The following is a 16,161-nucleotide window of genomic DNA, read 5'->3' on the forward strand; positions in this document are numbered from 1 at the left end:
CAAAACATATTTCTAATCAAAAATTGTACATGGAAGCAACCTAAGTGTCCATCAACAGATGAATGGATAAAGAAGCTGTGATATATATATATATATACACACACACACACACACATATATACACAGAGATACATATACATGGACTATTAGCCATAAAAAATGAAATAATGCCATTTGCAGCGATATGGATGGACTTAGACATCATCATACTAAGCGAAGTAAGTTAGAGAAAGACAAATATTATATGATATTACTTATATGTGAAATCTAAAAAATAGACAAATGAACTTATTTATAAAACAGAAACAGACTCACAGACATAGAAAGCAAATTGTGGCTACCAAAGAGGATGGGGAGATATGGATAAATTGGGAGTATAGAATTAACATAGATATACTGCCATATACAAAATAGACAGCAAGCATTCACTGTATAGTACAGGGAGTTATATTCAGTATCTTATAATAAATGATACTAGAAAAAAATTGGGAAAAATAATATATATATATGTATAACATACTTTCCTGTACACCTGTTACCAATACAATATTGTAAATCAACTATATCTCAATAAAAAAAATTGTACATGAATGTTCACAGTAGCTTTATTAACAGTAGTCAAACATTGCAAACAAACCAAATATCCATGAGGAGCTGAATGGATACATACTAAGAAATGAAAAGGAAAGAATTGCTAATATACAGATCAACATGACTGAATCTCAGAAACATGCTGAGCAAAAACAAGCCAGACAAAAAGACTACACATAGTACGACTCCTTTCAGATGAAATCCTAGAAAAGACCGATCTAATCTACAGTGAAAGTATATCAGCAGTTGCCTGGGGCCAAGAGTCAAGGTAAGAAATAACTGAAAAGGGACACAAGAGAATTTTCTGGAGTGATGAAATATTCTGTATTTTGATTGTGGTGATTATACAACTATACCAATTTACCAAAACCCACTGAAATATACTTAAAATGCGTTTGCTTTATTGTAGATGTATTATACCTCAAAAAAGGTGATTTTAAAATGTTTCATGTTAAAACTAAAAATATTACTGAAATCATATTTTCTTCAACTTCTGACAGTATGGTTCTCTGTCTACCTCTAGATAGCCTCGGTTCCCTACACTTGTCTGAAAAATTTACACATTTTGCAGCCTAATTTCACTTTTTGTACATTACCACCCTCAAAACTCATGAATCCAACTCTATTAGCTGGGACCAACAATTCCATACCCTTATTTCAATCTCTGCTCTATCTCCTTTTAAACATAGCCCCCAAGATATCTCAAATATTTTGAAAAATTCGTAAGTCATTTGCATGGAACACAGATATGTTATCCACAGAACATCTTAGCTACAGGGCATCCCACTAAACGTCTCATCTGCCCCCTGAAAACCTACTTCATACTCAAGTTACCCCATCACAAAATGTAATGCTGTCAAATACACATCTCAAAATCGTTATCAAATCCAACGTTTACAAGAAAACTCAGGGTTATTCACTATTTGGGATATCCCAAATATCCCTCCCTCTCTGCTGGAGGGTCTCTGACTACATTATAAAATCATTTGGGAAGGAATCATTTATTATCTCCCATTTACCCAGGTGGCAAGCACTAGTGGTAAAGAATCCACCTGCAGTGCATGAGACCCAGGTTTGATCCCACTCCAGCATTCTTGCTGGAAAATCCCATGGACAGACTAGCCTGGTGGACTAAAGAGCTGACCACAATTGAGCATAAACACATACACACAGAGACACACATTTTATGACTCACAGCACCCATAGCAGCCCTCTGAACTTCGTAAATACTTAATAACCGTTTGTCACATCAATTATTACATCGACCTATCAAACAACCTGCTGTAATTAACACTTCAACAATTTCTATCAGACACACTTCAATTTGAGCAAATAACTCTCCAGCATGGACAGTCACATTCTTATAGAAGGTCATAGGAGATTCAGAAAAGTGAACTGGTAGAATTGGGGAAATTCCAGGCCTTAGTAGAGGAACGGGAATGCCTTCAGAATCCCTCCAACAACTGCCTCTCGGTATCTTTTCCCTCTTTTTAAGAGTTTGCTCTCCCAGTACAGAATCCTGTCAACAGAAGGCAGCTCCAAGGTGTTACAGAGTGCACCGATGCTAAATTTAAGGCTTTACTTTCAGTGTTTCAGTCTCTTCCTCTGTGATTAATGGGTAGGGTTAAAAGTTAAGGGGAAGCTCTTTGAAAACACAAAACCAGCAATTATAAAGGATTATTTTCTAACAAGTAAGAGGTGAAGAGCTATGGATTTGCTCAGAGAAGGCAAATAGACCCCAGCTTGCATAACAATTTGCCTGACTGAAGCACTGTTTTAGGAAAAGCTGAGAGTGAGGTTTGTCCCAGGATTTATTTAGGCTTTGTCCTTTAGGCTTGAAGAATAAATACACCAGGTGATCTCTAAATTCCATTCAATTTTCAGGGCGTGTGGTTCTATTTAAATCCCAACTATCCCTTCTCACTACTGATTTAACATAGATTAATCTCATAAACTGAGAAGTCTTTACCACCAGCTTCTCTGCTTTCCTTCCTGAATGTAGAGATACAAATAATCTGTAGGGGTTCAAGACTCTCCCTCCACCATCAAGAGCAGCAGAATTGGTATTGATATGAGATCAAAGCCAAATAGCTCCCATGTTTGAAAGTAGGACAGATCAAAGTTCTCGGTCTACTCTGCATGCCCCTTTTGTATTCCTCTACCAGAGATTATGGGGCTTCCCAGGTGGCTCAGTGGTAGAGAATTCACTTGCCAATGCAGAAGTCCATGGACTTCTCCAAGCCAGAATATTGGAGTGGGTAGCTGTTCCCTTCTCCAGGGGATCTTCCCAACCCACAAATCAAACCCAGGTCTCCTGCACTGCAGGCAGATTCTCTACCAGCTGAGCCACCAGGGAAGCCCTTTGAAACTGGGCCTGTTCAAGGGACCCTCCTCCCTACCCCCAAAATCAGTGCATATATTAGATTTGGACCTTAAACTGTGGTGATAGATCCTAATTGCACACATCTATAAAGCTGACACCACCGATGCAACATTTTATGTTCTTGAGTTTTGTAAGGTCTTAAGACTTTTTCTGGGGCTTTCCTGGTGGCTCAGAGGTTAAAGCGTCTGCCTGCAAAGCAGGAGACCCAGGTTCGATCCCTGGGTTAGGAAGATCCCCTGGAGAAGGATATGGCAACCCACTCTAGTATTCTTGCCTGGAGAATCCCATGGACAGAGAAGCCTGTTGGGCTACAGTCCATGGGGTTGCAAAGAGTCAGACACAACTGAGCGAATTCACTTACTTACTTAATGCAGAAGACTCGGGTTTGATCCCTAGGTCAGGAATATCTCCTGGAAAAGGAACTGGCAGCCCACTAAAGTATTCTTGGCCTGGGAAATCCCATGGACAGAGGAGCCTGGTGGCCTATAGTCCATGGGTTGAAAAGAGTCAGACACGACTGAGAACACATCACAGTCTATAGATATTACTAATCCTCCTTTGAAATGCCTTCTCCCAAATATAATAAGGCTGCTCCTGGCTTGGGAGGAACCTTGCCTCTCCTGTGTTATGATTACTGTTTCTAAACATAAGGCATGCTTTTTAAGAAGGAAAGTAGTGGTATGTAGATTACATATATAGTCACAACCTCTGTACAGAGACTTTCTCGCCCATTTTCATGGGTATTTACAAAGTAGCATTCAGGGAAACTGAGAAACAACTATCCAACAAAAAGTATTTCTTTGTATAAATATCTCATCCATTTTTATTGGTCCAAATGTAATAAGGATCCATATTTCTTCTTTATAAGTCATTTTAATGTCAAATATCCAAAGTAAAAGCAACTCTTAGGTCATAAATTTCATCATAAATAGAACCTAATAAAAACATGATCTAATGCTTTAAAAAGCAGTTCTTGAGTTGGCTTTAACAATTAAACGGCCATTCAAGTTTAAAGACTAATAAAAACTGACAACTTTTTAAGGGTAAACACATTCAAATAGGTTTATATTTCAAACAAGAACCAAATTAAAAAAATAAAAAGACTTTCCTTCTTTGCTGAATATTCTCCGTCTGTCCCTCCAAATCATTCTCCACCATCTATGGTGCTCTATCCTGAGCTGCTGATCGGTACAGCCAGCAACAACTGGACTCTCTTGCCTTCTAGCTTCTCAGTGGGTTTGACTAATGGAGAGTAGGAGATTTGACTAAGGGGACTGGAATACAAAAGTAGGAAGTCAAGAAACACCTGGAGTAACAGGCAAATTTGGCCTTGGAATACAGAATGAAGCAGGGAAAAAGAGTTTTGCAAAGAGAACGCACTGGTCATAGCAAACACCCTCTTCCAACAACACAAGAGAACACGCTACACATGGATATCACCAGATGGTTGACACAGAAATCAGATTGATTATATTCTTTGCAGCCAAAGATGGAGAAGCTCTATACAGTCAGCAAAAACAAGACCGGGAGCTGACTGTGGCTCAGATCATGAACTCCTTATTGCCAAATTCAGACTGAAATTGAAGAAAGTGGAGAAAACCACTCGACCATTCAAGTATGACCTAAATCAAATCCCTTATGACTATACAGTAGAAGTGAGAAATAGATTTAAGGGACTAGATCTGATAGATAGAGTGCCTGATGAACTATGGATGGAGGTTCATGACATTGTACAGGAGACAGGAATCAAGACCATCCCCAAGAAAAAGAAATGCAAAACAGCAAAATGGCTGTCTGAGGAGGCCTTACAAATAGCTATGAAAAAAAAAGAAGGGAAGGGAAAAGCAAAGGGGAAAAGGAAAGATATACTCATTTGAATGCAGAGTTCCAAAGAATAGCAAGGAGAGATAAGAAAGCCTTCCTCAGCGATCAATGCAAAGAAATAGAGGAAAACAACAGAATGGGAAAGACTAGAGAGATCTCTTCAAGAAAATTAGAGATACCAAGGGAACATTTCATGCAAAGATGAGCTCAATAAAGGACAGAAATGGTAGGGACCTAACAGAAGCAGAAGATATTAAGAAGAGGTGGCAAGAGTACACAGAAGAACTATACCAAAAAGATCTTCACAACCCAGATAATCATGATGGTGTGATCACTCACCTAGAGCCAGACATCCTGGAATGTGAAGTCAAGCGGGCCTTAGGAAGCATCACTACGATCAAAGCTAGTGGAGGTGATGGAATTCCAGTTGAGCTCTTTTAAATCCTGAAAGATGATGCTGTGAAAGTGTTGCACTCAATATGCCAGCCAATTTGGAAAACTCAGCAGTGGCCACAGAACTGGAAAAGGTCAGTTTTCATTCCAATCCCAAAGAATGCTCAAACTACCACACAATTGCACTCATCTCACACGCTAGTAAAGTAGTGCTTAAAATTCTCCAAGCCAGGCTTCAGCAATACGTGAACTGTGAAATTCCAGATGTTCAAGCTTGTTTTAGAAAAGGCAGAGGAACCAGAGGTCAAATTGCCAACATCCGCTGGATCATCAAAAAAGCAAGAGAGTTCCAGAAAAACATATATTTCTGTTTTATTGACTATGCCAAAGCCTTTGACTGTGTGGATCCCAATAAACTGTGGAAAATTCTGAAAGAGATGGGAATACAGACCACCTGACCTGCCTCCTGAGAAATTTGTATGCAGGTCAGGAAACAACAGTTAGAACTGGACATGGAACAACACACTGGTTCCAAATTGGGAAACGAGTACGTCAAGGCTGTATATTGTCACCCTACTCTTTTAACTTATATGCAGAGTACATCATGAGAAATGCTGGGCTGGAAGAAGCACAAGCTGGAATCAAGGTTGCCCGGAGAAATATCAATAACCTCAGATATGCAGATGGCACCACCCTTATGGCAGAAAGTGAAGAGGAACTCAAAAGCCTCTTGATGAAAGTGAAAGTGGAGAGTGAAAAAGTTGGCTTAAAGCTCAACATTCAGAAAATGAAGATCATGGCATCCTGTCCCATCACTTCATGGGCAATAGAGGGGGAAACAGTGGAAACAGTGGCAGACTTTATTTTTCTTGGCTCCAAAATCACTGCAGATGGTGATTGCAGCCATGAAATTAAAAGACGCTTACTCCTTGGAAGGAAAGTTATGACCAACCTAGACAGCATATTGAAAAGCAGAGACATTACTTTGCCAACAAAGGTCCGTCTAGTCAAGGCTATGGTTTTTCCAGTGGTCATGAATGGATGTGAGAGTTAGACTGTGAACAAAGCTGAGCACCGAAGAATTGATGCTTTTGAACTGTGGTGTTGGAGAAGACTGTTGAGAGTCCCTTGGACTGCGAGGAGATCCAACCAATCCATCCTAAGGGAGATGAGTCCTGGGTGTTCTTTCGAAGGACTGATGTTAAAGCTGAAACTCCAATACTTTGGCTATCTGATGCAAAGAGCTGACTCACTGGAAAAGACCCTGATGCTGGGAAAGACTGAGGGCAGGAGGAGAAGGGGACGACAGAGGATGAGATGGTTGGAGGGCATCACCAACTCAATGGACATGGGTTTGGGTGGACTCTGGGAGTTGGTGATGGACAGGGAGGCCTGGCATGCTGCGGTTCATGTGGTTGCAAAGAGTCGGACATGACTGAGCAAATGAACTGAACTGAACTCAGGAGGCTAAGAGGACAGTTACGTTGAGACATTTATCTTCTTGGATTCCTCCCTGTCAGACCACAGACTGGCAGTGGCTACATTCCTGTTCCTGTTGAATAGTCGGCCTCTCACATCTCCAGCTCTTGCTGGTTTCCAATAACAGGATACCTGTGCCCCTTAAGGCTGACGCGTAGCATCAGCTTCCCACTGTCGCTAGCTCAGGACTCCTTCACCATCCCTTTTTGATTTCTCTTGTCTCTGTCACACTGTTATAAATGGGCTTCCCTGGTAGCTCAGCTGGTAAAGAATCCGCCTACAATGTGGGAGACCTGGGTTTGCTCCCTGGGTTGGGAAGATCCCCTAGAGAAGGGAATGGCTACCTACTCCAGTATTCTGGCCTGGAGAATTCCATGGACTGTATAGTCCATTGGGTTTCAAAGAGCTGGACAAGACTGAGCACTTTTCACTTTCACTTTTTCATTAAACACAGTGACAATACTTGGAAAGGAATTAGCAAGATGTGAGCAAAATGATTGAATCTCAGCAATAAATATAACAAAATATAATACACACATGTGAGTGCTCACTCACTCAGTCATGTCCAGGTCTTTGGACTGTAGCCCGCCAGGCTCCTCTGTGCATGGAATTTCCCAGGTAAGAATACTGAAGTGGGTTGCCATTTCCTTCTCCAGGGGATCTTCCCAATCCAGGGATCAAACCCAGGTCTCCTGCATTGCAGACAGATTCTTTATCACTGAGCCACCTGGGAAGCCCCAGTACACACATAACTAAGAGCAAAAATATTACACTGCCAATTCAGAAAAATGAAGAAGCACAGAACAAATAAAAAATATAAACTTGAGGGAAAAAGAAGAAAGCATGCAGATACTTTATATGATAACCTCCTAAATATTATTGCTTAATTATTCTTAGTTTTTGATGTGAAAGGTCAATATTCCAGATTTATCAATGAACCAGTGTCAACTGAAAGAACATAATGATCCCAGGTGAACAGGATTCAGTGTGGAGTGTAACGAGATTGAGAACTACCAATGGACAGAACATGCCCTATAGAGCTGGAGTGGTAGGGTCACAACAAGAATACTTATCCAGAAAGACATTGTTGTATATTAGAACTGGGAGAGAAAATGCAAAAGAAATTCAGTAGAGGTTAGGTTAACCTTATACGAAGTTAGGTTACCAAATCACATACTTAAAATTACCCTTAAGATCCTTAGAAAGGGTCAGAGAAACACAATAGCATCTCTGTTGAGACCAAGTCAGCCAGCCTTTCCTCCAGCACTGGAACAGACCTTTATTTTTCTGCTGTAAACCAGATGAAAAAGTTGGAGCACGTTGTGCGGAATCACATATCTTTCAACACCAAAATCACACCCAGCATGGCAAGAAGCTCACAATCTAAGAGACACCAGGCCAGCAAGATGACTTAGGAACAGCAGGTGCACGTCTCATGCGACAGGTGCCCTCCAGGAACAGCACAAGGGAAAGGCTCACACCAGGAACGATGCTGCCTGTCTGTCTCCCTCTCCCGTCTCTATTTCAGTCTCTCTCTGTCCCCCACCCCCACCCCGTTCCCTCCGTTTCCTTCTTTCCCTTTTTCCCCCTCTCTCTCCACTCCCAAAATATAATGTGCATACAACAATAAGCTACTGCAGTTGAACATGGTGGGAAAGATCTAGTTATAATGACAGCTGATAGCAATGTAGCATGGAAACTTTTAAAAGATAAGGTCAGTAAGAATTTGGCCCAATGATCTGAGCTCAGCTTCCCAATGCAATAGACTGTATTCTTACCCTTATCATCTTTCCCTCTTCTACACTAGAATTCTACTAAATATTTCCCTGAAACAGAGGGGAGACACATCATGGGTGAGGGGGGCGGGGGGCGTGTATGGAAACACTATGGCTCTAAAAGTCAAGAGACCTAGGCTCTAGGATGGCTGCACCCTACTAGTTTGTGAACACGAACATGTCCCAAGACTTTTCTAGGCCTCAGCTTTTCCTTTTTAGAAATATAAGCATATTATCCTAGACAATGATCTCTCTACAGTAATTTTCAGCTCTGCATTATGCCTTTCTTTCCCATACATCAAGTTTTGAAATCTTTTTTTCCTAGTACACAATGAATCTCTTGTGAAGTGTTACAGCCAAATGCTTAAGAGCTTGGGCTCTGAAGTACAATAAATCTGGGTTCAAATCCCAGCGCTGTCACTTTCTGTGACAAGGGGCAAGGTTGCTAACCTCTCTGACCTTGGGTTTTCCCTTCTAAGATGCAAGACAATAATATTCCTTTTGCAATAGGATTGCTATGAAGACAAAGAATACATATGAGTCGCCTACCATCGTGTCTTGTAAGTTTTAAATAAATGTTATTATTGATGACGATGTTGTTACTAGGATAAAAATGGATTAAATGTTTGGTTAAAATGAAGCCCCCGAGGAATGGGAAGCATGTGATTTCCAGGGTATCGAACCAACACCCTTGCTTCATTAGCTCCTTGTGCCAATCCATGAAGCTCTCAGATCAAATCTTGTATAAGATATCGTGTCTATTCTGGCTTCACAGTCTAGGATAGGCTCCCAAAATACAGACAGTGGTCTGTGCTTAAGTGGAAGTAGAAAACCTGTTTAAAACTGAGAATATTTGCTTGTATGAGAAGAGGTCAAAGAAGGTTATCTAGGGTTTTATTCTGCTATAAAAATTTTTCTGTTAAGTTTAACAAGTATATTTTAAGAGAAAGAGAAAGAAGTGAAATACCTAGAATTCAACTTCTGCTAATAGAAAGGTTGAGGACAAGAACTTACAAGGCATACAAGAAAGTTAATAAAACACACAAATTATTTGGTATTATGATATTAAATGATATTAATAATATTAAATATGATATTAGAGCATGTTTATTTTCATTAGCTCTTGCCCACTGAAGAGCAATTTAATCCCAAACACAGAATCACTTCAAATTTAGAAAATGTAACTTAGTAACATTTACACAGTTTATTATTTTAATATTTACTTATTTTTATTTGGCTGCACAGGTCTTAGTTGCAGTATGGGAACTCTAAGTTGTGGGAATGACAATGTGGGAAAACTGCGTAACACTCTAGCCCTCCTTTCTCATTTATAAGTAGAACTAATATCATCTATTTAGTAGGTTTACATTATAAAGCACCAAGCACAGTATCTAAAACATAGCCAGTGCTAGATAAAAGAAAGCTATGGGGAACATTGAGAAGTGAGATGAAAAAGGAAAAACCTAAGAGGCAGGTCCATAGTGGAAAACCATGGATACTGGAACTAAACAGACCTACCAAGTCTGATTCTGCTGAGTCTTCTTCCCCACCTCTGTAATTCTGTACAACTGTCGTAAAGATTAGAAACTGGAAATACAAGATAGTTAATAGGGAGTCTGGCACATAATAAGTGCACATAAATAGTGACTCTTGTCATCACTCCCACATTGCCTCAATTGTGAGTCTTCATGAAGGACTGCTGAACTGAATTAGAACTTTATTGTCAGAATCTCACTTTGCTGTCCTACCAGGTGGCACTGTTGGAAAAGAATCTGTCTGCCAACGCAGGAGACACAAAAGACATGCGTTCAATCCCAGGGTCAGGAAGATCCACTGGAAAAGGAAATGGCAACCCACTTCAGTATTCCTGCTTAGAAAATCCCGAGAATGAAGGAGCCTGGCAGGCTACAGTCCACGGGATCACCAAGAGCCAGACATGACTGAATATGCGCATTGCCGGGCACTTGGGTTAGCCTGGCCCCCTGATAACCCAACAAGAAAGAGAAATGACAGCAAGCTATCAATGTAGTGAGGCCAGATCCCAAGACTGTCCCAGTTTGTGCCTGTGGCTCAGCAGAGGTCAGAGTAACTGAAGCCTCAGGATTAAAAAGCAATCTCATGTGAGGTTGTTTCACTGAATAATTTGTTAGGAATCCTTTTCATGAAGTTAGATCATTAAAATTCGCACCGCAGCCATCTCTGAGAGAGCCCAAGGCAGGTCTCACTCCTCATTAATATAAATTAAATTCCTCAGGAGACACAGTGAGTCTTGCCACCTGACAAACAGTGTTGACATTTGTTGGATTTCCCTCTGACCTTTCTGGACTTAAGAAATATCTCCAAATATTAGCTAGGAATAAGCCATTATTTTGGTTTGTACTTCACCTCTATCCCTGAGAGTAAAGCATTTTTGTCAACTTTGTATTTTTAGAATGACCCTTCATTTAATGTGTCACCTTCCTTTTATGCTCACACATGAGGTCGTACATGCCAAAAGAGGAGCGAGTGTGAACGGAATAACAATTCTGAGGCATGATTCTTCATTGGAGATATTTTTCTCCTCCCTTAAGTAAAGACAGGTGATTTTTTTCTTCCTGAAAAGTCAAAGCTAAAAATCTTTCATTTGGTATCTCTAATCCTAGAAGGAATATTAAAATGTATATTAAAATAGCACTGTTTCTCCATTTTGTTGGTATTAACAGAGCTCATTAAATTACACAGTTGTAAAATGTTAAGGGGGAGAAAGATTCTTGCTAAGTGAGTGATTGGGTGGAGGTAGGAAGCTGAGAATATTGTTACTAAAATATGCAAACATGAATGTTCACCGGGGATAGTGCAGACTAGAGCTTTTCACAGTGCCATTTCCCTGTCCCCAGCTATCAGTCTTGCTAATTATCACACCGCCATTCTGGTAGATGAATTTTGATGAATTATACAAGAAGGGATCTTTGAGATCACCTAATATAACCCACATATTACAAATCAGAAAGATGAAGTCTGCAGAGGAGAAGTCATTTGCTCAAAGCTTTAAAGCCCATTAGCAGTCAGAGCCAATGCCAGCACTGAGCTCTCTTGGTCTCTTTGCCCAATTCCATACTCCTTTATTATTAGGAATAAGGGTAAAGGCTATCTCCACTGTAGAGGTGCATGGAGGTGTGGGGGTCAGGAGGCTAAGAAAAGCAAAAAAGCACTATCTAGTCAGAGACTTCAGAGGCATCATCTGATGATGAAGCCCTGCAAAAGTCAGTAAGATGAGAAATGTCAGCCATTCATTGTGACTAGGGTAGTAATCAACCCAGCTGTAAGAAGTGATAACAGTCAAAGGAAGAAGGAAGAGTGTACATAAAGCTACACTCACTGTGAGCGCCCAACAGTAAAAACACAAAAAATAAAGCACTATATCTACTTGGTCATGGAATCATCTGATTATCTAAATAAAATTTCCAAATGACCTTCTAATAAGGCTAGGGAAGACCATAATGATTCCCATTAATCACAACTTGAATTATGATTGTGTCAAAATTTCCATCATAACTCCAGGCAAAGCTATCAGAAACACAATGCTCTCAGCCAATAAATGTCTTTGCATTTTTGACCGTAATATTGTAAAGAATGATTTTTGTCATTTTAAAACACTTTAGTAGTGGAAAATGAAACGTGAAGCATCATTGCTCACAATGGCTCCTATACTCACTTTTTAAAGGGGGTAGGAAGGTTATAATCTCGAACATGTCATCAATCTTCATGATGACATATTTCTACCCTAAGAATTGATTTGCTCTGAGTAAATGGAATTAAACTTCCTTTACAAAATAAATGTAATTTGATCAATTATTTGCCCAAGATTCAGTTCTTAACTTTGAATACTTAAATACAATCACTAGAGAAAAAAGAAAAACACAAATGGAAAATAAAATTTAAGTTTTAATTAAAAAGACGTGCAGCTGAATTGATTTATAAAATAAACTATAATCCTCTAAAATAATTTTTTTCAACTTATAAAATAATATAATGAAAGGCATTGGGAGTTAAAGTTTTTTCCCACACACTATTATTTGTATGTGTGCATGCAAGCTCAGTCTCTCAGTCATGTCTGACTCTTTGTGAACCCATGGACTGTAGCCCACCAGGCTGCTCTACCCATGGAATTTTCCAAGCAAGAATACTGGAGTGGGTAGCCATTTCCTGCTCCAGGGGATCTTCCTGACCTAGGGATTGAACCCATGTCTCTTGCATCTCCTGCACTGGCTGGTAGATTCTTTACCACTGCACCACCAGGAAGACCCTCACACTATTGTTTAATTCTAAGTAAAATTATAAGGAAGGAATTGAGGGAAAAAAATACTAAAAATGCATTTTCCCCCAAAATCAATTCAATAAATATTACTGAACAACCTATAACATGCAAAGCTTTCCTCTAGATGTTTCATATAAGCCCTGAAGGAACTTTCAGTCTAGCTCTGGACTAAATTAAAAAATAATAGCAGTAACTATGATACTCAGTGTAACATGGCGGGGGCGGGGTGTGAATCAGAGAAGCTTAAAGAAAAAGCAGCATTGGAGAGGGGACTTTAGGAAGGTAGACATTAGTAAAGATAGGAGAGGACAATAAACAGAGAGTGGAGCAACATCTTGGTACTAAGATAGCCATTAAAAAACTTTGGCTGGGGCTTCCCTGGTGGCTCAGTGCTAAAGAGTCCATCTGCCAAGGCCAACGCAGGAGACACGGGTTCAATCTCTGCTCCAGGAAGGTCCCATGTGCCGCAGAGCAATTGAGCCCGTGTGCACAACTACTGAGCCTGTGCTCTAGAGCCTGGGAGCTGCAACTATTGAGCTCATGAGCCACAACTATTGAAGCCTGACAGCCCCTGCTCCACAAGAGAAGTCACTGCAATGACACTGTGCATCACCAACTAGAGAGCAGACGCCACTCGCAGCAGCTAGAGAAAAGCTCACGCAGCAATGAAGACCCAGCACAGCCAAAACTTTAAAAAGTAAATAAAATTATTTTTAAAATTTTTGGTTGGTGGAGGAGGGTCCTGCTAACAATATTAGACCACCTTACACTGTTGTTAAACTACATTTCTCCATTTATAAAGCATTTTCTCCTTTTCCTCCCCCTCCGCCTCCCCCTCTTCCTTATCCTTCTTTCTGAATAGATAGTAGCGGTTTGGGTGACACTCCTGATATCCTTACTGAGATGACATACCCAAAGGATCAAGAACCCCAAACAAAGTACTCTTCTATAAATTTCTCAGAAACTCTATAAGTGTCACATTCTAAGGTACAGAATGGACAATTATTATTCCCACTGGGCACAAAACAAGTTCAGAAAGCACAGTGAGGACCCAAATGAAAGCTGTAGGTGAAGAGTAGCACTGTGGGAACTCTGGCAGGTCTTCAAAACTGACAACTTAAGAGCTTTTTCCACCAGGCTCACCGAAGTGAGGACAAAGTTCAGAGTGAGGCTGTACACAGTAAGGTCCCAAGACACATCTAACCCCTGTTCTTAAGCAATAATGTGAATGTAACATCAGATAGAAGCTATGAAAATTGACTTAACTTCCCCAAGGCACAGGATAATAAAAGACACAGGAGAAAAAAAAAGACATATAGTTTGGCAAAAAGGAATAAGAATAGGTAATAATAAATTAACATGTCTTATAAAGTGAATTACAATATCATAGTAATCTAGAATTTAAAAATCATTAGATCCATGTTTCTGAATTGATCATAATGCCTGGTTATGGGAAAATCGAATCTCCTGAAGGCAGATTTGTTATTGAGTATACATATATATATATATTTTTGAATGGTTTTTTTTAATGGTACAAACACTTTCATTTATTTATTTAATTTTTGACCACTTCCACAGCATTGAGACCTTAGTTCCCTGACAAGGGATAAAATCTATGCATTGGGAGGTGGAGTCCTAACCACTGGTGTCTCCATGCTTAGTGACTCAGTCTTGTCTAACTCTCTGCAACCCCATGGACTGTAGCCCACCAGGTGCTTCTGTCCATGGGGATTCTCCAGACAAGAATACTGGAATGGGTTGTCATGCCCTCGTCCAGGGGATCTTCCCAACCCAGGGATTGAACCCAGGTCTCCACAATACAGGTGGACTGGACTGACAGGCATGTATATTTTTTATAAAAAAAAGAAAAAAGGTACACTAACAAAATGGGCAAAGCCAACATCCTTTGTGGTTGTTTGCCCGGTTGCTAAACAAGATTCTATATCTATTGAACTGAAGAATGAGTAATATGCCAGGGATCCGGGGATTAGATGGTGCCTATCTCAGCTCCACTAACTGGCTTTGCAATCTTGGGCAAAATACCTCACTTCTTCAGGTCTTTGTTTCTGACCTGAAAAATAAAGCAATTCACCTGAGTCATATTTATGGGTCCTTCTTCTCTAATAGAGTCTATTCATTCCCAAGCTTTCGGACATATGAGAAAGAATTCAAAAGATCACATGAGCCATTTTCCCTTAGTATATTATTACAAAACTTGTACATATGAAAATCTAAAATGCATACAGAACAGGTGAGTCAAGTGCCACAGACCCAAAATAACACCCTATACTTACATAGCACTTTAGCGTTTCAAAGTGCATTTTCATGTATCTCCCACACCTTAAAGGCACATTCATACATACTTGCAACAGAAACAGAAAGCAATCTAAATTTTCTGTGCAATAGTGGAGATATTAAAATAGCAATAGAATTTCAGTGTAGTGTTTCTATCAGTGCTATGGTGCATGCTACAAGGTTCATCATTTTTTACTTCATTTTTACACCATGATTTTACTTTGGCAAAATATACAAAACAAATTACATAACTCAGCTAAATGTACTTCAAGTAAGGTACATTATCTTAAACCACAGTTCAGTTCAGTCGCTCGGTCGTGTCCGACTCTTTGCAACCCCATGAATGTCAACACGCGAAGCCTCCCTGTCCCTCACCAACTCCCGGAGTTCACTCAGACTCACGCCTATCGAGTCAGTGATGCCATCCAGCCATCTCACCCTCTGTTGCCCCCTTCTCCTCCTGCCCCCAATCCTTCCCAGCAGCAGAGTCTTTTCCAATGAGTCAACTCTTCACATGAGGTGGACAAAGTACTGGAGTTTCAGCTTCAGCATCATTCCCTCCAAAGAAATCCCAGGGCTGATCTCCTTCAGAATGGACTGGTTGGATCTCCTTGCAGTCCAAGGGACTCAAGAGTCTTCTCCAACACCACAGTTCACAAGCATCAATTCTTCAGTGCTCAGTTTTCTTCACAGTCCAACTCTCACATCCATACATGACCACTGGGAAAACCATAGCCTTGACTAGACGGACCTTTGTTGGCAAAGTAATGTCTCTGCTTTTCAATATGCTATCTAGGTTGGTCATAACTTTTCTTTCAAGGAGTAAGCGTCTTTTAATTTCATGGCTGCAGTCACCATCTGCAGTGATTGTGAAGTACAAAAAAATAAAGTCTGACACTGATTCCACAGTTTCCCTATCTATTTGCCATGAAATGATGGGACAGGATGCCATGATCTTTGTTTTCTGAATGTTGAGCTTTAAGCCAACTTTTTTACTCTCCTCTTTCACTTTCATCAAGAGGCTTTTGAGTTCCTCTTCACTTTCTGCCATAAGGGTGGTGTCATCTGCATATCTGAGGTTATTGATATTTCTCCCGGCAATCTTGATTCCAGCTTGTGCTTCT

At 40.2% G+C, this 16,161-nt stretch overlaps 1 protein-coding gene and 1 non-coding gene across 2 annotated transcripts in view; one reads left to right on the forward strand and one right to left on the reverse strand.

Moving 5' to 3' along the window:
• Window positions 1-16,161, reverse strand: part of PPM1L (protein phosphatase, Mg2+/Mn2+ dependent 1L) — a 338,714-nt gene that overhangs the window by 163,890 nt on the left and 158,663 nt on the right. The gene's annotated exons all lie outside the window — the stretch shown is intronic.
• Window positions 3,133-3,205, forward strand: TRNAC-GCA (transfer RNA cysteine (anticodon GCA)). Its single transcript has one exon. It is a non-coding gene; the product is annotated as a tRNA-Cys (tRNA).

This window comes from Ovis aries, chromosome 1 (assembly GCF_016772045.2).
Source record: "Ovis aries strain OAR_USU_Benz2616 breed Rambouillet chromosome 1, ARS-UI_Ramb_v3.0, whole genome shotgun sequence".
Lineage (NCBI taxonomy): Eukaryota > Metazoa > Chordata > Mammalia > Artiodactyla > Bovidae > Ovis > Ovis aries.